The 22,388-nt window shown below is 41.9% G+C and overlaps 1 long non-coding RNA gene and 1 other non-coding gene across 2 annotated transcripts; one reads left to right on the forward strand and one right to left on the reverse strand.

The window, feature by feature from the left end:
• The first annotated feature begins 440 nt into the window (after positions 1 to 440).
• LOC124799270 lies at positions 441 to 21,756 on the forward strand. The gene is made up of 3 exons (XR_007017001.1): positions 441 to 504; positions 14,942 to 15,045; positions 21,557 to 21,756. It is a non-coding gene; the product is annotated as an uncharacterized LOC124799270 (long non-coding RNA).
• Positions 19,596 to 19,670, reverse strand: Trnal-caa. Its single transcript has one exon. It is a non-coding gene; the product is annotated as a tRNA-Leu (tRNA).
• Positions 21,757 to 22,388: the final 632 nt, after the last annotated feature.

Here is a 22,388-nt window from a genome sequence, read left to right on the forward strand (position 1 = left end):
TTTAATATATAACAATGGAACAACGAGTAAGTAATTTATTCGTGTTGCAGAGGAATATCTATGTAGTACTTACTCTGAAAGAAAGTACACCTCATTTACACCATTGCTATACTTAAAATTAATTTTAAAAGCCTCGCCAAAAGTTTAAGGACAGGCAACTAATGGAAAAGGTAACTAATCTCTGAGAGAGCGGGGTGGGGGGGGGGGGGAGGGGGGGAGGAGGACGCCAAAATAATAATATGTCGCTTTTGTGGTTACTGAACTGGCCCTGATCGGTGTATCCATTTAGCCAGCTAGTGGGGCCAAGGTCACGCACAAGGACTGCGGCCATGCCACGGACGTGAGCTGCGGGCGTGAGATAACGAGCAGGTGATTCCCCAGGCAGAAAGAGAAGCGGAAAACAACCGAGTGCGGGTATAAAAGCCGGACAGTTCACGGCTTCGGAACAGACGCTTCCTTCTGCCGAGTTAACACGCCACGTGCCAGAGGCAAGCCTTCAGCCAAGTAAGAATGCGCCACGGTTCTTCCTCCAGTTTACAAAGAAGCTGCACAGAGCTGGCGAAGTTATAACACTACGTACAGGACGAAAACGAAATAACCGGCAAAACTTCGGAAGTTTACTCAGTGTTATATCAGTTTATTTCGAATCTTTTCTACGCGACTTCCGTATCTTTCATTGTCTATCGAATTTGAGTCCGGAGACGCTTCTACACATAATTTAAATATCGCTGTGGCCATTTTCGTTCTATTTGCTGACTGTTAGAAACTATAAAAGACTCAAGTCAGTTTTATGACTCATACTTCTGTGATATTTTCTTCTGCGATAGCCAACTTCTGAGATAAAAAAAAAGCTTCTTGCTTAAGCTTCTCTTCAGAATTCATGATAAAGGTTCAACCTTTCAATGTGAGCATAGTGTGTCGAAGGAATGTCACTGTGAACCATAAAAGCATCCACGGTGTTGGCTTATTTATAAGTGTGAATTATTTACCGAACCTTATTACTGGAGTACTTAAGAAATACTAATACCAATTCAACCGTGATTAATTCAAAGTATTTTATGTGCAAATTTCAGTATCTTATATGGAAGGCTAGAATTTCTTGGGAGGTATTCAGATGGTTTTTATTTCTCTGAATCTGCTACAGGTGTCAAATCTAAACGTCCAGATTGTTCAAATTAAAGCTTGCAATAATTAAAAATCTTATCCAATTCCAGCTGTCGCCAGATAAGACGAGTATTATTGTCCTATTGGATATTAGCGTTCGGAAACAATGCACACTATTCGCTACTATTGTAGTAGTCGAAATTTTCTAGCAGTGTCTGCCAAGCGCCGTTGTAGTATATTGGGGAAGGGGACCCATGGTCTCGTTTGATTTCTTAACCCCCCCCCCCGTCCCCCCATTCATTGTTGTATTTGTATTGTACAGAGAATATCAGCATAACAGTGCAAATATCTGTTGTGAGTGCTGTGTGGTTTGTGTGTAACCAAACTTCTTCCATTCACTCACAGTGTTAATCGACTGCAACATTGTCCAACTGGGAATGAGGGTGCTTTGGTTGGCTTATTGTAATTTTTTGTCGTGATGCTTCAATGAACAACTTGATAGTATATGCACAAGTGTCCTGAAAGCCTTCACAGTGCGATGCGTTTTCCTTATTCAACACTGTACTTGTTTACCATAACGTCAGCGCATGCTTCTGATAACTGTCAAGGGAGGGCAAGTGCAATAATATCTTGGTCGAGCACTACTTTCTGTTGAAAACAGTAATGCCCACCTTACTCTTGCTCCTCAAGCTTGTATTCAGCACCGCTCTGCGCTGTCTCACGTTTGTTTTCCAAGTGATGTTTGTCGTTCGTTAGCAGTGATACAAAGCAGTACTATGAATAGATTTACTGATGTAAGAGACCGCTACGGTCGCAGGTTCGAATCCTGCCTCGGGCATGGATGTGTGTGATGTCCTTAGGTTAGGTTAGGTTTAAGTAGTTCTACGTTCTACGGGACTGATGACCTCAGGAGTTAAGTCCCATAGTGCTCAGAGCCATTTGAACCCTTTTTCTGACGCTTTTCTCTTTCTCTTAGCAGACGTGGACGCGATACACATCTTGACTGAAACCGTCTTAGAATGGAAAGCGTGCGTTTCCGGACATGCGTTCCTATTCAGAATGTTATGTACTCACTTCCCTCTACAAGTCCTTGGGGAAGCGTTTCGTAGTATGTGAATGCAATGGAAACTTGGGTGCCCCTGTCTTTCGCAGATGGACGAGAAGAATGGTACACAATAGTAAAGTGCGAGGCAGTTAGCTGGCATGCACAGTCGAGTGCACAATGGAACTTGATATATTAAGTTTGTAACGGGAATTTCCCAACTCCCTGTATACTCACGCGGTTCACCCCTACTTGTCAATGTGGGCGAGACACTGAAGAAAACGTGACAGATATTTAGTCTTAGCAATGCAGCAGGTTAACTGCAGTTGTCATGCATTAGGTTTGTAATTGTATCGAAGACATTTTGAGTAGCAGAACCGCCTACATTGTCCAAGACGACAAGTATTCATTTTAACTATCGGTAACGTCAGGTGTGCCTCGGGAATCGTGTTATCATCGCTGCTGTTTTCCATTCACGTTAATGGCCTGTCAGAAAAGGCGGGCAACAATCTAGAACTGTTTTTTGATGAGGCTGTTGTGTGCGGGGAAGTGTTGTCGTTGAGTGGCTGTAGAAGATTCTGAATTACTTGGATACATCTTCTGTGTGGCTCATTTAATTTGAATATATTCTAGAAATGTTTGGTCATGGCTTTCGTAGTTGTTGTATAATTATTTAAGGTATTTCAAATCGTCGATGCAGCTACTAAGATGCATATTTATTCTGTGTAACGCGTTTAGTTTTATTGGATTGAAGCGTGATCGGTGACTGCATTTTTGCATTATTTCTGCTTACATCCAGAAGTGTCCCCTGCATGCAAGACAAAGGGAAATTAGATTGAAAACAATACAAGAAGACTTGGGAAATGTGTACGTAGACGACGCTTTCAGTAGTTGCAAAGATTGGTTTCAAAGACATAAACAAACGTGGATAATTTTATGTTAATGTGAATGGCTAGAGAAACATTCCTGTAATGTTCGATTTCATTATTAATGGTATGCTGCTTCACAAAGTCATGTCGGTTACGCGCATGGGAGTAAAGCTGATAATGACATTAAATGGAACGAGCACATGCAGAGATGTGGGGTTGGATTCGTTAGCTATCGACTCGATCAGTACAGGAGTGTCACGGAAAAACTTCACGGTCTTTCGTGGGAATCATTAGGGGGAAGGAGACTACCGTTATGCGGAACGCTGGCGAGGAAGTTCAGACAACCATTGTTTACAGAAGATTGCAGAGCGATTCCACTTTCTGCCACAATCATCTCGCTTGAAGACAGTAATGACAACATATGGGAGATTAGGTATCTGACAGAAAGATACGGACACACATTTTCCGGGCGCTGCATTTGAGTCTAGAACAGCGAAGGGAATGACTGGCACTGAACATACCACCCATCGCCACACACCGTACATGAGCTCATGGATTATGTACGTAGATGTAGATACTGTAGTGAAACGGATAAGAAAGCGTGTTTCTGGTTGTGGGAAACAATGTAGTACCGAACAGTGAATTCAGAACAAATTGCGTGCAGTACGTGGTTAACCATTTTTATTTGCAAAATACACTTGAAGCTTTCCAGAACATCACAAGTCCACTAACCTCACTTCTGAGAAAATTATCCGGCCGCAGTGGCCGAGCGGTTCTAGGCGCTTCAGTCTGGAACCGCGCGACCGCTACGGTCGGAGGATCGAATCCTGCCTCGGCATGGATGTGTATGACGTCCTTAGATTAGTTAGGTTTAAGTAGTTCTAAGTTCTAAGAGACTGATGACCTAGTCCCATAGTGCTCAGAGCCATTTGAACCATTTGAACCAATCGACTCTGTGAAAAACGCACATCGATAGCACTTTCCACTTCCACAATACTTGCTCCGCAAGTTTTAGGTGCTTTACCTTGTATATGTAGAGGGACAAGCTATAATAAAACATTTTTATTTGTTGTTGTTGTTGTCTTCAGTCCTGAGACTGGTTTGATGCAGCTCTCCATGCTACTCTATCCTGTGCAAGCTTCTTTATCTCCCAGTACTTACTGCAACCTACATCCTTCTGAATCTGCTTAGTGTATTCATCTCTTGGCCTTACGATTTTTACCCTCCACGCTGCCCTCCAATGCTAAATTTGTGATCCCGTGATGCCTCAAAACATGTCCTACCAACCGGTCCCTTCTTCTTGTCAAGTTGTGCCACAAACTCCTCTTCTCCCCAATTCTATTCAATACCTTCTCATTAGTTATGTGATCTACCCATCTAAACTTCAGCATTCTTCTGTAGCACCACATTTCGAAAGCTTCTACTCTCTTCTTGTCCAAACTATTTACCGTCCATGTTTCACTTCCATACATGGCTACACTCCATACAAATACTTTCAGAAACGACTTCCTGACACTTAAATCTATATTCGATGTTAACTAATTTCTCTTCTTCAGAAAGACTTTCCTTGCCATTGCCAGTCTACATTTTATATCCTCTCTACTTCGACCATCTTCAGTTATTTTGCTCCCCAAATAGCAAAACTCCTTTACTACTTCAAGTGTCTCATTTCCTAATCTAATTCCCTCAGCATCACCCGACTTAATTCGACTACATTTCATTACCCTCGTTTTGCTTTTGTTGACGTTCGTCTTATATCCTTCTTTCAAGACACTGTCCATTCCGTTCAACTGCTCTTCCAAGTCCTTTGCTGTCTCTGACAGGATTACAATGCCATCGGCGAACCTCAAAGTTTTTATTTCTTCTCCATGGATTTTAATACCTACTCCGAATTTTTCTTTTGTTTACGTTACTGCTTGCTCAATATACAGATTGAATAACATCGGGGAGAGGCTACAACCCTGTCTCACTCCCTTCCCAACAGCTGCTTCCCTTTCATGCCCCTCGACTCTTATAACTGCCATCTGGTTTCTGTACAAATTGTAAATAGCCTTTCGCTCCCTGTGTTTTACCCCTGCCACCTTTAGAATTTGAAAGAGAGTATTCCTGTCAACATTGTCAAAAGCTTTAGAGAAAGCTAGAAATGTAGGTTTGCCTCTCCTTGATCTATTTGCTAAGTCGTAGGGTCAGTATTGCCTCAGGTGTTCCAATATTTCTGCGAAATCCAAACTGATCTTCGCCGAGATTGGCTTCTACCAGTTTTTCCATTCGTCTGTAAAGAATCCGTGTTAGTATTTTGCAGCTGTGACTTATTAAACTGATAGTTCGGTAATTTTCACATCTGTCAACACCTTCTTTCTTTGTGATTGGAATTATTATATTCTTCTTGAAGTCTGAGGGTATTTCGCTGGTATCATACATCTTGCTCACCAAATGGTAGAGTTTTGTCAGGACTGGCTCTCCCAAGGCCGTCAGTAGTTCCAATGGAATGTTGTCTACTCCCGGGGCCTTGTTTCGACACAGATCTTTCAGTGCTCTGTCAAACTCTTCACGCAGTATCGTATCTCCCATTTCATCTTCATCTACATCCTCTTCCATTTCCATTATATTGTCCTCAAGTACATCGCCCTTGCATAGAACCTCTATATACTCCTTCCACCTTTCTGCTTTCCCTTCTTTGCTTAGAACTGGGTTTCCATCTGAGCTCTTGATATTCATACAAGTGGTTCTCTTTTCTCCAAAGGTCTCTTTAATTTTCCTGTAGGCAGTATCTATCTTACCCCTAGTGTGATAAGCCTCTGCATCCTTACATTTGTCCTCTAGCCATCCCTGCTTAGCCATTTTGCACTTCCTGTCGATCTCAATTTTGAGACATTTGTATTCGTTTTTGTCTGCTTCATTTACTGCGTTTTTATATTTTCTCCTTTCATCAATTAAATTCAATATTTCTTCTGTTACCCACGGATTTCTACTAGCTCTCGTCTTTTTACCTACTTGATCCTCTGCTGCCTTCACTACTTCATCCCTCAGAGCTACCCATTTCTCTTCCACTGTATTTCTTTCCCCCATTCCTGTCAGTTGTTCCCTTATGCTCTCCCTGAAACTCTGTACAACCTCTGGTTCTTTCAGTTTATCCAGGTCCCATCTCCTTAAATTCCCACCTTTTTGCAGTTTCTTTAGTTTTAATGTACAGTTCATAACCAATAGGTTGTGGTCAGAGTCCACATCTGCCCCTGGAAATGTCTTACGATTTATAATCTGGTTCCTAAACCTCTGTCTTACCATTATATAATCTACCTGATACCTTCTAGTATCTCCAGGATTCTTCCATGTATACAACCTTCTTTTATGATTCTTGAACCAAGTGTTAGCTATGACTAATTTATGCTGTGTGCAAAATTCTACCAGACAGCTTTCATTTCTCTCCCCCAGTCCATATTCACCTACTATGTTTCCTTCTCTCCCTTTTCCTACTCCTGAATTCCAGTCTCCCTTCGCCACCTGAATAATTTCTTTTATCTTATCATACATTTCATCAATTTCTTCATCATCTGCAGAGCTAGTTGGCATATAAACTTGTACTACTGTAGCAGGCATGGGCTTCGTGTCTATCTTGGCCACAATAATGCGTTCACTATGCTGTTGGTAATAGCTTACTCGCACTCCTATTTTTTTATTCGTTATTAAACCTACTCCTGCATTACCCCTATTTGATTTTGTATTTATAACCCTGTATTCATCTGACCAAAAATGTTGTTCCTCCTGGCACCGAACTTCAATCTATCCATTTCCCTTTTTAAATTTTCCAACCTACCTGCCCGATTAAGGGATCTGACATTCCACGCTCCGATTCGTAGAACGCCAGTTTTCTTTCTCCTGATAACGACGTCCTCTTGAGTAGTCCCCGCCCGGGGATCCGAATGGGGGACTATTTTACCTCCGGAATATATTACCCAAGAGGACGCCATCATCATTTAACCATACAGTAAAGCTGCATGCCCTCGGGAAAAATTACGGCTGTAGTTTCCCCTTGCTTTCAGCCGTTCGCAGTACTAGCACAGCAAGGCCGTTTTGGTTAGTGTTGCAAGGCTAGATCAGTCAATCATCCAGACTGTTGTCCCTGCAACTACTGAAAAGGCTGCTGCCCCTCTTCAGGAACCACGCGTTTGTCTGGCCTCTCAACAGATACCTCTCCGTTGTGGTTGCACCTACGGTACGGCCATCTGTATCGCTGAGGCACGCAAGCCTCCCCACCAACGGCAAGGTCCATGGTTCATGGGGGCAGGGGGCATTTTTATTTATCTACTAAAATACGACCACAACTTACATTTTATGTAGACATGCAGTTAGGCATTTGACGGATGATGGATGCAGTGTATATTCGAATGGCCAAAGATATTTTAGTGTGACATAATTACAATTTGACAATTTCCGGATTGTTGACTTTACTTTACTTGCACTGTGAAACATTGTTTCTTGACAAATTTCATGATCCTAGGTCAACGGGAAGTACCGTATAGGTATTGATGCCTGATTTTTCGAGTATCAAAATATCTGACATAAATGACCGTATCTTTTGATTGCATTCACTTAGAGGCTTACACCCTCGTGGAGTGGCCCTGCGGTTTGAGGCGCCATGTCACGGACTGCGCGGCCCCTCCCGCCGGAGGTTCGAGTCCTCCCTCGGACATGGGTGTGTGTGTTGTTCTTAGCATAAGTTAGTTTAAGTAGTGTGTAAGTCTAGGGACCGATAAACTAAGCAGTATGGCCCCTTAGAAATTCACACACATTTGAACATTCAGAGGCCAATTTTCACACCGCCAAGGGACGTCGGACTTTATTGTGTGACACAAACTTGAACTAGATCAAACTGTTCAATAGAAAAAGGCACTTAACAGACGGACAGACAGACGTATAAAAAAGACAAAAAAATTTTCATATTAAATAATAACAAATTAACAAATTTCGTATTTTTTCCCTTTAGTTGTACTGTGGAACCTTGCTTCTTGCCAAATTGCGTGATTGTAGGTCAACGAGAGGCACCCATAGGTTTTGACGAGTGAGTTTTTGAGTGCCAAAATATGTGACATAAATAGCCGTATCATTTAATTATAGTGATTTTGAAGCTTAAAATTTTTGCGTCGCCGAGGAACTATAAACCTTAACATGGGACATCAATTTGAACTTGATACGTCAACCCACTCCTAAGAAAAAATATTCTTGACAGTCGGACAGACAATCGGACAACAAATCGATTCCGTAAGGGCCTCGTTTTTACAGGGTGATGCACGGAACCCTAATAAGTTTAAAAAATGGTAATTTTGTCTTGTTTTGAAAGTCATTGTATGCCAGGTTGTGCAGTTTCCCGTTAACGGATCTTTAATTAAGTTGGCAAGAAAGGAAATTTGTTTATTTTGACCTAAATTAATTACGATAGTGTGAACTATAAATATATTCCCACATTTAATCTGAATCCCAGACTTCACTTTCTGAATCAATATATTTTTCATTTTGTGTTATGTATTTCTCCATCTGCTCCTCAAAGTATCAGCGATGATTTGGATTTGTTGATTAATGGCTGCTGCACACTTCCCCATGTCCTTTGCTCCAGGAGCTTTTATTGGTTTGTCATTTTCCTAAGGACATTTAAGAATTCGATCATTAAGAAACCGTTTCTGTCTGAACTATATCTATCGGTGACAAGACTACTTCTAGTATTACTTACAGTCACACGATTGTAATGGTACTCAGTGTTTTTATTTGTCGTTGTTTTGCACTTCCCTTGATTATTTGTCAGAGGAACAGGTTTTTTCGAACTGGACATAAGTGTGATAGGAGGCTTTCCCGGCGTATGTCCAGTTTCCAGGGTTCTCGAGCGTCCAGTCGGATGCGATCGTTAAGTTCCACTATATTTCGGCGAATAACCTTTCCGCCATCATCAGGTGGTTCTGATGGAATGGTCTGCCTGCTCATTCTCAGTGTTATTTATGTCCGTCAGTCGGGCTTCGATTCCTTGCGCCGACATACTGGCGGCCACAATCGGACCATCGGCGCAGGGAATCGAAGCCCGACTGACGGACATAAATAACACTGAGAATGAGCAGGCAGACCATTCCATCAGAACCACCTGATGATGGCGGAAATGTTATTCGCCGAAATATCATGGGACTTCAACGATCGCATCCGGCTGGACACTCGAGAGCTTTGGAAACTGGACAAAGTGTTTCATAATCTTCAATCATGGATTGCTCAGTATCAACAACGCTTATACTACTAGCACCTTCTGCATCATCTTAACCCACTGATTTGGTATGCAGCCAGTATCTTGCTTTCTTTTCTTCAGTTGTATACGGGCAAAATTACGGTCACAAGGCAGGCAAAGTCAATGGAATGAAATGCATCACTTCTACTAATAATCAAAAACGGAGTAGTTCATGGACCTGAGCTGTTACGAGTATCATTACCTCTATAAAATGAGACTAAAAAAGTCATGAGGTACCTCCTATCGTGTCGGAACTCATCTTGCCCGGCATAGTGCAGCATCTCGACGTGACATGCACTCAACAAGTCACTGGAACACCCCTGCGGAAATACTGAGGCATGCTGCCTCTATAGCCGTCCAGGTGTCACATAAATGTTCCATGGGATTCATGTCCAGAATCTTCTTCAAATCAATCGCGAGCAACTGTGGCCTGGTTACATGGCGCATTGTCATCCACAAAAATTCCGTCGTTGTTTGGGAGCATGAAATCTATGAGTCACTGAGAGCGGTCTCCACGTATCCGAACATAACCATTTCCTATCGACGATCGGTTCAGTTGGATCAGAGGACCCCGTCCATTCCATTTAAACACAGCCCACGCCATTATGAAGCCACCACTAGCTTGCACAGTGCCTCGTTGATAACTTGGGCCCGTGGCTTCATGGGGTCTGCGCCGCTCACTAGCCCTATCGTCAACTCATAACAATTGGAAATGGGGCTCGTCTGACCAACCCGTGGCTTTCCAGCCATCTACGTTGTCCTCGATGGTGAGTGCTCATCGGAGTTGAGCGTATCATCTGGAGTGCCCCAGGGAAGTGTGGTAGGCCCGCTGTTGTTTTCTATCTACACAAATGATCTTTTGGATAGGGTGGATAGCAATGTGCGGCTGTTTGCTGATGATGCTGTGGTGTACGGGAAGGTGTCCTCGTTGAGTGACTGTAGGAGGATACAAGATGACTTGGAAAGGATTTGTGATTGGTTTCAAGAATGGCAGCTAACTTTAAATATAGATAAATGTAAATTAATGCAGATGAATAGGAAAAAGAATCCCGTAATGTTTGAATACTCCATTAGTAGTGTAGCGCTTGACACAGTCACGTCGATTAAATATTTGGGCGTAACATTGCAGAGCGATATGAAGTGGGACAAGCATGTAATGGCAGTTGTGGGGAAGGCGGATGGTCGTCTTCGGTTCATTGGTAGAATTTTGGGAAGATGTGGTTCATCTGTAAAGGAGACCGCTTATAAAACACATTCTTGAATACTGCTCGAGCGTTTGGTATCCCTATCGGGTCGGATTAAGGGGGGACATAGAAGCAATTCAGAGGCGGGCTGCTAGATTTGTTACTGATAGGTTTGATCATCACGCGAGTGTTACGGAAATGCTTCAGGAACTCGAGTGGGCCGGCGGCGGTGGCCGCGCGGTTCTAGGCGCTCCAGTCCGGAGCCGCGCTGCTGCTACGGTCGCAGGTTCGAATCCTGCCTTGGGCATGGGTGTGTATGTTGTCCTTAGGTTAGTTAGGTTTAAGTAGTTCTAAGTTCTAGGGGACTGATGAGCACAGCAGTTGAGTCCCATAGTGCTCAGAGCCATTTGAACCATTTTTGAACTCGGGTGGGAGTCTCTGGAGGAAAGGAGGTGTTCTTTTCGTGAATCGCTGATGAGGAAATTTAGAGAACCAGCATTTGAGGCTGACTGCAGTACAATTTTACTGCCGCCAACTTATATTTCGCGGAACGACCACAAAGATAAGAGAGATTAGGGCTCGTACAGAGGCATATAGGCAGTCATTTTTCCCTCGTCCTGTTTGGGAGTGGAACAGGGAGAGAAGATGCTAGTTGTGGTACGAGATACCCTCTGCCACGCACCGTATGGTGGATTGCGGAGTATGTATGTAGATGTAGACAAACGGTCCAACCGATATGTTCACGAGTTCAGGAGAGGCCCAGCACGCGATGTCGTGCTGCCAGCAAAAGCACTCGCGTCGATTGTCTGCTGCCACAGCCCATTAACGTCAAATTTCGCTGCACTGTCCAACAGTGATTTCTACTGTTATTTCATGCAGTGTTGCCTCGTCTATTATCACTGACAACTCTACGCAAACGCCGCTGCTCTCGGTCGTTATGTGAAGACAGTCGGCTTTTGCACTGTCCGTGGTGAGAGGTAATGCCTGAAATGTGGTACTCAGGGCGCTCTCTTTACACTGCGGAATATTGAATTTGTGGTGTCACCGCCAGACACCACACGCTAGGTGGTAGCCTTTAAATCGGCCGCGGTCCGTTAGTATACGTCGGACCCGCGTGTCGCCACTGTCAGTGATTGCAGACCGAGCGCCACCACACGGCAGGTCTAGAGAGACTTCCTAGCACTCGCCCCAGTTGTACAGCCGACTTTGCTAGCGATGCTACACTGACAAATACGCTCTCATTTGCCAAGACGATAGTTAGCATAGCCTTCAGCTACGTCATTTGCTACAACCTAGCAAGGCGCCATAGCATTTGATATTTATCTTGAAGCATGTACAATCAAGAGCGATGTTCTACAATTATGGATTAAGGTTAAGTATTCTACCAGTTACCTCCTGTTTTGCTAGTCTTATTTCTCTGACCTGTTCCAGACCTCACGCCAGCCTGCGTGAGCTTAAAAGCGTGCATTTCGGCCTCCTCTAGCAACACGGTGTTGGCTCTTCTGCCAACACTTCAGAATTCACTACAATTTTCGAAATGGAATGTCCCACACGCTTAGCTCCCAATATCATTCTGCGGTCAGAGTCTTAATTCCGCCTTCAAAGTCTTCTTAATCACGCCGGACATCTTTTCACCTGAATCGTCTGAGTACAAACGATAGCTCTGCCAATGCACTGCCGTTTTATACCTTCTGTAAGCGATACTATGGCCATCTGTATGTGTGCATATCGCTATCCCAAGACTTCGTTCAAAATTTTGTGCTGTTCTGGCTGTTAATCATTTGTATAGCGCGGGATGAGTACACTGAAGTGCCAAAATATGGACTTGTGTTATTTGTAATTAATGGCTTCAATTTGCTCACTTCTTTTCAGACTGACTGGAACTGTCTTTAACGCAGCTCAGCCTGCTTATAGCCGCAAAAAGAATAACATTCGCCTTCTTTGCTTTTCTCTGCGCGACCTCCTCTTCAATATATAGCTCCGGATGTTACTACTACGCCACAGTTGGCAAAGATTGTGTTCACTAGTGTAACTCTTGCTTGTGCAACTACTTTGTGAGGGGCTAATACGTTTTTGCTGTCCTATTGGGCTTAACAAGTTTCTAACACATTTTCCAGTACATATTCCTACTTTCCTAAGAGTATGTACTGCACGGAATTTTGAAAAATAATTTCGCTGATAGCTGAATGTTACTGCTATGCCCACCATTAAGAAGAATATTCGAAGTACTCTGGAAGTCAAACCTTATTTCTTAACATTAACATCTTGCTTTTACACCGAAAAACTACTCACACTTACTGTGCCGTAATATTACAAATAAGAAAATTAAAAATAAAAGTAATATTATTAACCGCATTTTAAGGTACAATACGCAAGTAGGAAACTAAAGAAAACGAGGCGGGCTACCTAGCCTCACAGTTTCAATCGAAGTCGTTAAAAAAAATACAGGAAATGCCACTGTTGTCAGATTTTGGTACTGTGTGTTACAAAGAATTTTCTTTGTAAGGAGCTTGTAGGTGTAATCTCATAAATCGTGTAACAATGACGTGAGTTCATTTGTAAAAAAATAAATTTTAATCTTTAGACTGATGTTTCGTCCACGTTTGTACTTTGCTGACCACTTAGTTTCGAACGCTACGCATGTCAATTGCTTGTAAATATACACCTACAGTTGCGCTGTGTGTCTGTGTAATTACAAATACTGGTATTTTTTCTTTTATCGGAGTCTTGGTGATTATTTCCGTTGAGTTAGGTAATGAAAATATGATCCTGAGACTGAAAGTGCTACAATGCTCTCATGTATCTCCACAACAAGGAAAACCACATATAACACCAAACAGTTTGAATTTTCAGATGTTTACGCCATGCCACTTGTATGTTTACCTGTATTGCTATCTTAGATTTCTACTAGGCTTCATAAAATTCAGCTCGTCATTGGTAAAAATTTTGAAAAGTGGGGCCTTCAGTATATGATTATAGCACAAGAAAAATTATCTGAAAAGACTTAAGTGATATTTGGTTAAGAGAACCATGTACGTCAACTTCGGCTCCTTTGTATTAAGATGCGCGATTTTGAGCAAGCGAATATATCTATTCTGACTCAGACTTTAAATAATATTTACTTACGTGTGCCTTTATTTGTGACTGTATTGGAGTTAATTATAAATTGTGCATGTACATTCAACAGCCCTTTCCTTGCCGCTCATCATCGTATATGTAATTCTCTTGTTTCAGTGATGCCCCCTAGTCGTCCAAAAAAACATTGAACTTTAAACGAGACAAGCAACGAAAATTGTTTGACAGATGGATGTTGCGTAACGAAACACTAGCAGTCTGCAAATAATCTTACAGGAAGAAGCAGCGATGTGTATTACCAATTTGCTTTTGATTTATTGTTTTTGAGTAAACATTTAGCTGCATCTTGGCGAAATTTACACTGAAAGCTCTTGATAAATCTGCTAACGATCCTCCATATGTCAGTTTATACGTCATCATCTACAATAATGGTACAGGATGACGACATTATATACGTATGAACTAAAGAAAGAATAGGAAAAGTGGTGGAATTTTCCTTTTGTTATGGAAAGCGGTTTTAAGCCTTTAGAGTTTAGACTGAAGTGAAGAAGTGGCAATCTTCGTAAGATCTTATTTGTAACATATTCAGTTTGAGACTGATACTATTTTCTTTCCTTCGATTGGAAAAAAATCAGAAGGATTCAAAAGGATAACGTATCTGTAACGGAGAACAATAATACCAAAATGAGGTAAAATGAGGGTACTGGAAGGTCAGTTGAATAATAATGGTATCTGGATTGATAAATTGCCATTCGGAAAGGTTGCGCCCTATTTAGCAATGCTCGTGTGCTTTAGTTTATATCAGATGGACGAACCTTATTATGACTATGTCATAAATGAATGCAGCAGTTCAGTATTTACAGTTCAATTCACAAAACTAAAAAGATGAAAACATTCCCATTGAAGACATGGAAAACAAATATCTACCAATGAAATGTATCGTAAATATTTATCAGGTATACTCAACAATTAATGAGGAAGATCATTACAATGAACTTCATTGCAAGGAGACTACAACTGATTCTACAATTTATAATGTCTATTCTATATTGCTAATGAAATAGCTGCAAGTAACAGAATGAGACCAAAGGAATATAGTTACGGTCCGTTTGTCGTATCAGCACTTTCTGACTTGCCGTTCACTATGTCAGATCATCAAAAGCATCCACTTTATGGTAGTATCCACTTTATGGTATCATCCACTTTATGGTAGTTGCAAGCAAGTTTGACGTATTGAAAAATTGCAAAGACTATTTAAAATGAAATGATATGTGCTTACAGAAACACTACAGTTTCAGTGAAGTACGAAATGCACCTGCAGATTGTTATTGTATCTGTCTCTGAGTCACTTGAATCTCATGTCTGTGAAAGATCTCTCAGAAACGATGGTATCTTTTTCTTACAGAAAGTTGCAAACGCTGCTTCTGGTGTATCAACATGGAAAGGAAGTCGATGAGTTGTTTCATCTTGGCCGTGCTGCTGGTTGCTGTTGTACTGCCTTCAACTGCGGTGAGGAATTATTACCATTATAATAACTTAATCCTCGCATTAAAACATTGCAAAAAATAGAATATCTTTAATATTTCCGAACGCATGCGAAATGAAATGAAACGAAGGGCTTTGCGTATAGCAGACGGCGAGTCTTTGCAGATACGGAAGGAAATGGGTCGTGTACTTCTTTAAGGAACCAACCTCGGCACGGTTTTTAGCGATTTAGGGAAAAAGCAGAAATACTAAATAAGGGCGGCTGGAATGAACTCGTATTCTGGGACATGACTGTTCACAGCGCTGCCTGATCAGCTAGATTTTTGGTCCCGTGACTTCCCATAACCTTTTACGACAAATTCCTGGAAGATTCATTTAACAGTGCACAGAGGATTTTCTTCTTCATCCTCCTCCAATTTGAGCGCGTGCTATGTCTCTAATGATAGTGTTGTCAAACGGACGTTCGACACTAATCGTTCTTCCATTCTTCCACATTCCCTGGTCTGCCAGTTCTCCCTGCTTCACTAACCTATGCGGATATCTAAAGTGCTTGTTTTCGAAACAGCACCGGGCATGGATGCAGATTTATATGTTTGGATGCCACAGACCTACTAAGGGCAATGTGGGTCTGGCGATGAAGAAAACCGAGCGGTTATAGGCGCTACAGTCTGGAACCGCGCGACCGCTACGGTCGCAGGTTTGAATCCTGCCTCGGGTATGGATGTGTGTGATGTCCTTAGGTTAGTTAGGTTTAAGTAGTTCTAAGTTCTAGGGGACTGATGACCTCAGACGTTAAGTCCCATAGTGCTCAGAGCTATTTTTTTCTGTTGAAGAAAAAATAGGATCTTGTTGTGGAGTCAGTCACAAAGTGTTTTTCATTCCAAAATTTCCAGAATACCTGACATCACGCGGCATCAGAATCAACACAAAGTGTTTCTCTTAAAAAGCAGTCTGCTTGTTACGAAGACATCGTTAAACAGTGCAGCTAGCCGCTGCACTGCACTTTGACCAGCATGTTTAAGGAACTCAAGATATATGCCATCAAACCCAGCAGCTTTACAAGGTTTGAAGGTGTCTAAGGCTGCAGCATCTTTGGCTGTAGAGATTTTTTGTGCGAATTGGGATGGCTGTGCTTGAGAAATTTTAGAATTTAGCTCGTGTTTCACTCCTTTGACTTTCTGTTTGTTTTTGTTTCTTGGCGTTCTTATTTCATTGAAAATCCTAGCTACTATTTCGTTAGGATTTATTTTGTCTGGTAAGGTGTTGTTAGCTCTTGTGGTACTAGCAACTTTCTTTTACGTTCCATACTTTCTTGCCCGAGTGTTGGAAAGGCATGTTTTCTATTAGATCCCTCAGTCTGTTTGCCTAATTGAGTCTAGAGGGGAGATCTGCTCATGTGCTACATCGATGTCTTGAGTCACTGAAATTCTTCATACAATTGCTGGCATCTAGGATTCCATCCGGGGATGTAGTTCTCCATATAGCTTCTTGGAAGCTGTTTTCTGGCAATGGAATGAATTAGTCTGTCAAAGCGGTCATAGTGCCTAGCTTTAGGGATAATAAAGTGGACAGTATAGTCAACCTCTTCTGAGAACTTTTCCGACTTGTTCCGTTGTGGCTCTGGTGCAGACCTGGCTATTGGGATTTGGAGTCCAACATTCACCAGAACAGGTCTGTCGTAGCTTCTCGGAAAATCACGTGCACCTTCCTGCTGCTTTGTAGCGGTAGTTCTCTGTTGTGAGTGATAACAAAAACCGAGGTCTGAATTGCTTTTTTGAGCCCATCTAGCTGAGTGGAATGTTCACTTGTCCTTCCCGTCGAATAATAAGAGAAGACGTTCCATTTCAGCCCATTCCGATACCTTCAAGCCATCTTCATCCGTAGTTCTGTAGCCCCATTCTGTGTTATGCCTGTTGAAGTTTCCAGTTACTGCTACCAGGTGTTGGATACTTTGACCACCTTCTTATACCCATGATTGTACCGGGAGTCTTGTGGATGTTCACAATCTCTGTGTTGGCGACTTTCAGCCTGATGGTATAGATGTAATTTTCTGTTTTTGTTAGGACATCTGTTACATTCGTCATTCTCGATAGACGTTGCAGATACATAGCTTGAGTGATGTGTGGCAGCAACTAACGTATAGCCAGATATCTTACAGGTGGTATGAAGCTTGATTTTATCTGAGCAGTGAGTTTCCTATAGTAATATGATATCGACGTCATTTTCAGTTGATATTTGAGTCAGATTATCACCTTTTACTCCCCTTATTCGTTCTACCTTTAGTTGTAAGAGCCGCAGAGTATCCCGCAAGTAGTTCTGGGGAGAACTGTTTTGATTCACTGCTATGTATCTTCTAAGGCTGGTAATTATGAATCGCATCTGTAGCCTATTCAGCCGAAACTTAGTCACGTTTCCCGGCGTACGACACCGGGAGGCAAGTCTACTACTCTGCCAGTTGCTGATAACGCTGTCTCACACAACTACGTAGCATCTCCTCCATTGTGAGCTCTCAGTGTCAGACGCTGTTCGCGCCCCTTCTAGCTCTCACAGGACTGGTAACAACACTAAACACGAACGACAGTAATGCGCACTGTTGGCCGTTCTATTTATAACAGAGAACTGCAACTCTGTTCGTTTACATACGTGGCAATTGTGTCTACAAGTACAAAGTTATATTGACAATCCGACAATTTGTTCTAGGTGCTTCACTTTTTTTGTCAGGCACTGTACAATATAAAGGAGTTACTTTTCGTCACTGATTACCTTACAGATATAATGCCTGACTGATATATGACATGTATCACTGTTGCTGTTGTTTTCGTCATCAAGTTTTCGAACGAAGATACAGTGCTGTTATTCACACATTACTGCACTTTTTTTCGACAAGTGAGTCTCGCATTTTCTGTATTTGAACACATTTTTAGTATCCCCTTGTCAAGCAAAAAAAATGTAAGAATCCATTTTTGAGACTTACGCACGACCCTCTGATTATCCATTCCTCAAACAAACTGAGCGACACCACTGAGTACCAGGAAACGTAGTACCAACTTGTGACATCAGTTGGCATCGACTGCTGTACGATTCAGCATTCCTCAAAACCACTCTATTAAGGGGGGGTAGGACGTCAGACGGGCCGATGTGGAGCAGGAGAGGCACCACAGGACATTTTAATTTCCACTGTCTATACTTTTACAAATAAATTCATAAAACTTTGCCAGCATGACCAGAAAGGTTCAGGGTTCATACTCATAGCAGTGGAAGTTCAAAAAAGTAACAAAATAAATTTTTTAACATGTGAAATTTCATCATTTTGTCACTTACTATTGGCTGCATTTGTTGCTATAGGTACAAATCTATTAAAAACTGTGGTAACAATTGAGATAATTAACTATAGAATTTCACTTTTTTTTCTAAACATGAAGTACAAAATATAGCAGCTCATTCAGTTTTTCATAAATTAAATAAATTCTAGAGTTTCATACACCCTTAAGTATGGTTTGCATGCTGTGCAAAATTCATCGGAGAATCTCTCTTACTTATGATGAAAAGTGTACCTATAGCAACAAATGCAGCCAATAGTTAGTGAAAAAATGATGAAACTTCACATTTAAAAAAAATTATTTTGTTGCTTTTTTTGAACTTCCACTGCTATGAGTATGAATCCTGAATCCTTTCTGGTCATGCTGGCAAAGTTTTATGAATTTATTTGTAAAAGTATAGACAGTGGAAATTAAAATGTCCTGTGGTGCCCCTCCTGCTCCAAGTCGGCCCGTCTGACGTCCTACCCCCCCCCCCCCCCCCCCCCCACCATTCAAACGAGAGATAGCCACAACTCGTTTAAAATTCCACCAGGTCCTGGAATACAGTTTGAATGTAATGTAACAGAAATAATAATAAAAAAGTACATCTGCAGCTACACTCCTGAAATATTTTTATGGTTGTTGGTAGGTGGTCCTTGTGTGCCACTATCGTTGTACATTCGTCGTCCGCCCTCCCGCCATTTCTCTTTCCCGTTCCTGAACAGCGCACTGTTTTGATCATGACGATTATTTCAAGAGCAATAGGTGAAAGGAAGAAACATGTTGGTTGACTCCTTTTGTAGCGTACGGTTTCTTAAATTTTATAGTAAACCCCTCTGAGTGAGCCACAATGCCTCTGTTTTAACATCATTTGCACGAGGATCTTCGTGACATTCTCGCTCTAACAAAACATGGAAGTAGGCTGTTTAGGTTCTTATGTTGGTAACGCCACGTAGCCCTCTGTATGAAAATCGCTGACTGCGCTGTGTGCAGTCTGTGGCTGGTTGGACTCATTGTTGGAATATTCGCTATTGTAATGTTGGGCAGTTGGATGTGAACAGCGCGTAGCGTTGCGCAGTTGGAGGTGAGCCACCAGCAGTGGTGGATGTGGCGAGAGAAGAGCCAGAGTTTTGAGCGGACGATCTAGACGTGTGTCCGTCAGAAAAAGGAAATTTGCTTAATTGGATGTCACAAAATTATATGTATATTATGACTTTTGAACGCTAGTAAGGTAAATACATCGTTTGTTGAAACTTCCTGGCAGATTAAATCTGTGTGCTGGACCGAGACTCGAACTCGGGACCTTTGCCTTTTGCGGGCAAGTGCTCTACCAACTGAGCTACCCAAGCACAACTGACGCCCCGTCCTCACAGCTTTACTTCTGCCAGTACCTCGTCTCCTACTTTCCACTCCGCTGCAGAGTGAAAATCTCATTCTGGAAACATCCCCCAGGCTGTGGCTAAGCCATGTCTCCGCAATATCCATTCTTTCAGGAGTGCTAGTTCTGCAAGGTTCGCAGGAGAGCTTCAGTAAAGTTTGGAAGGTAGGAGACGAGGTACTGGCAGAAGTGAAGCTGTGAGGAGGCGGCGTGAGTCGTGCTTGGATAGGTCAGTTGGTAGAGCACTTGCCCGCGAAAGGCGAAAGTCTCGAGTTCGAATCTCGGTCTAGCACACAGTTTTGATCTGCCAGGAATTTTAATATCAGCGCACATTCCGCTGCAGAGTCAAAATCTCATTCTGGAAACATTGTTTGTTCTCTATCAGAATCTTTCATTTGCTAACTATGCCTGTCAGAAGTTAGTGCCTTCAGTAGTTAGAATCTAGCACACAGTTTTGATCTGCCAGGAATTTTAATATCAGCGCACATTCCGCTGCAGAGTCAAAATCTCATTCTGGAAACATTGTTTGTTCTCTATCAGAATCTTTCATTTGCTAACTATGCCTGTCAGAAGTTAGTGCCTTCAGTAGTTAGAATCTTTTATTTAGCTGGCAGTATTGGCGCTCGCTATAATGCAGTAGTTCGAATAACGAAGATTTTTGTGACGTAAGTGATTCATGAAAGGTATAGGTTATTGTTAGTCAGGGCCATTTCCTTGTAGGGATTATTGAAAGTCAGATTACGTTGCGCTAAACTTATTGTGTGTCGGTTTAGTGATGATCAGAATAAGTAAAGAGAAAACTGTCTGAGTACGTTGAGTTTTGCTCAGCTGTTTGAAAATCAAATAACGTAAGAGTTTTTCCAGCACTGTTATTCTTAATTATTCTAAGGGGATGTTTCAAACAAAACTGTGATGACACTAGCTGCTCTTCTCTTCTTTGGCAGGAAGGAAAATTGTTCCTTCGTTAACGAGGACAGTTAGACGTGGAGCATAAGACCGGACTGGGGAAGGGTGGGGAAGGAAACCGACTGTGTCCCCTTGTAAGGAAACACCGCGACATTAGGGAAAACGCTGAAAAGCTGGATCTGAATGGCTGTACGGAGGCTCGAACACCGGTCCTTCCGAAAGCTCTCCTTTGGATCAACTCCTCATCCTCTAATAATCCTACCCCTAAGGTTCCCAGACTGACTAGCATGTTGGCAAAAGGCAAGAGTACACGGGAAGTCACATCTGTGGTCCCTAAACGTACCACACTAATAGTCAGCATACAAACAAATGGTGTCACATCAACATTTCGTAAGGCTGTGAATATCACAGGGCAAACGTGGTAATTGTGGGCATAGTATAATAATCCGTATGTTTTTCGCATACGTTACAAGAAACTTCAGATAATCAGACAATATTAACTGCATTGGTAGAACCAAACTCCACACAAAAACATTAAAAGTTTAATGTACTGTACAACTTAGGTCAATCACTGGTTAAGTATTTCGTTCATTGCATTTCCGATATGCCTGAAAGCGAGTTCTAGAACTCGAAAATTATCGCAAAAACGCCAGTTAAATGGAGCAATTTTGTGCGCGGTAGCCGTTCAGTGCTTTATAAATATACATGTACTGTGGCGGAGTGTGTTACGTGTATTTTCTGCGCTAGCTGTCACCATGATGTCACTTCTGTTAATAAGACAAAGTGATATACAGCAGATCTCTCTCTGGTCAAATCTCACAGATATTCAGCTTTTTGTGTTTTACATTGTTCACTGTGTTTCTCTTGGTAAAGCGCAACGTCCGAGTAGTCAGTGAGACAGGTTGCTGGTCGACCTTTTGTAACACTGATTTACGTTTCTTTTCTGTTGCAGGTGGCAGAGCAGTGCGAACCAAACGCTTGTGCATACACCTTATGCCAGACGAACACTAGGTGCATTTCCTATAAGGACAACGGAGGGTGCAAAGCGAAGTGTGTCCCTCTAAAAAATTGTAACAGCAACTGAAAGTCATCCTAAGAATAAAAGCAACGAGAAATAAAATGAAAACAATACAAATCTTCACAAATTAAAAACATAAATGTTTTTTATGTCATCTTTGTTTCCTGGGCTAGTGGTTCCTTTACAATAACTTTATTTCTAACTATTCACGAAATTTTATTACTTCTGGAATACTATTGGAAGACGAGACTGCACTACAAAATACGTTTACATGTAAAGATCTGAGAGCAGATCTCCTTCACCTCAGAATCTGTATCTCTTGCGATTATGGACTCGTGATGCCTGTAAGTCGTTTAGAAGGATCTCTAATTGTGTTACGGAAGTCGTTACTGACGTAATTAAATAACAATAAAATACATTTACCTAACCTCGTTAATTAACATTAATCGATAAGAAAAATATTAGAAAATATTTACATTCTACGTAGTTTTGTGAAAATATTTGATTAACTCTTCTTCAGTGAGACCTTGTATTTAGAATAAATCCCCTGTGTCCTTGCTTTATTTTTTAATGCTGCACCTTGCACGAAGTTTTACAAATTTTCGTCCACTCTGACAGGTGATTGAAACGTTACAGACGTGCATCTTGCGGTACATGCGGTTTGTACCTCTTTACCTCCACCGTTTTTCTGAGTGATTTTAGGGTCTGACTGATGTGCTATGCAGCTGATTACTATGGCAGAATCATATGCGGCACTACTACGCTC

The sequence above is a fragment of the Schistocerca piceifrons genome, chromosome 5 (assembly GCF_021461385.2).
Source record: "Schistocerca piceifrons isolate TAMUIC-IGC-003096 chromosome 5, iqSchPice1.1, whole genome shotgun sequence".
Taxonomy (NCBI): domain Eukaryota; kingdom Metazoa; phylum Arthropoda; class Insecta; order Orthoptera; family Acrididae; genus Schistocerca; species Schistocerca piceifrons.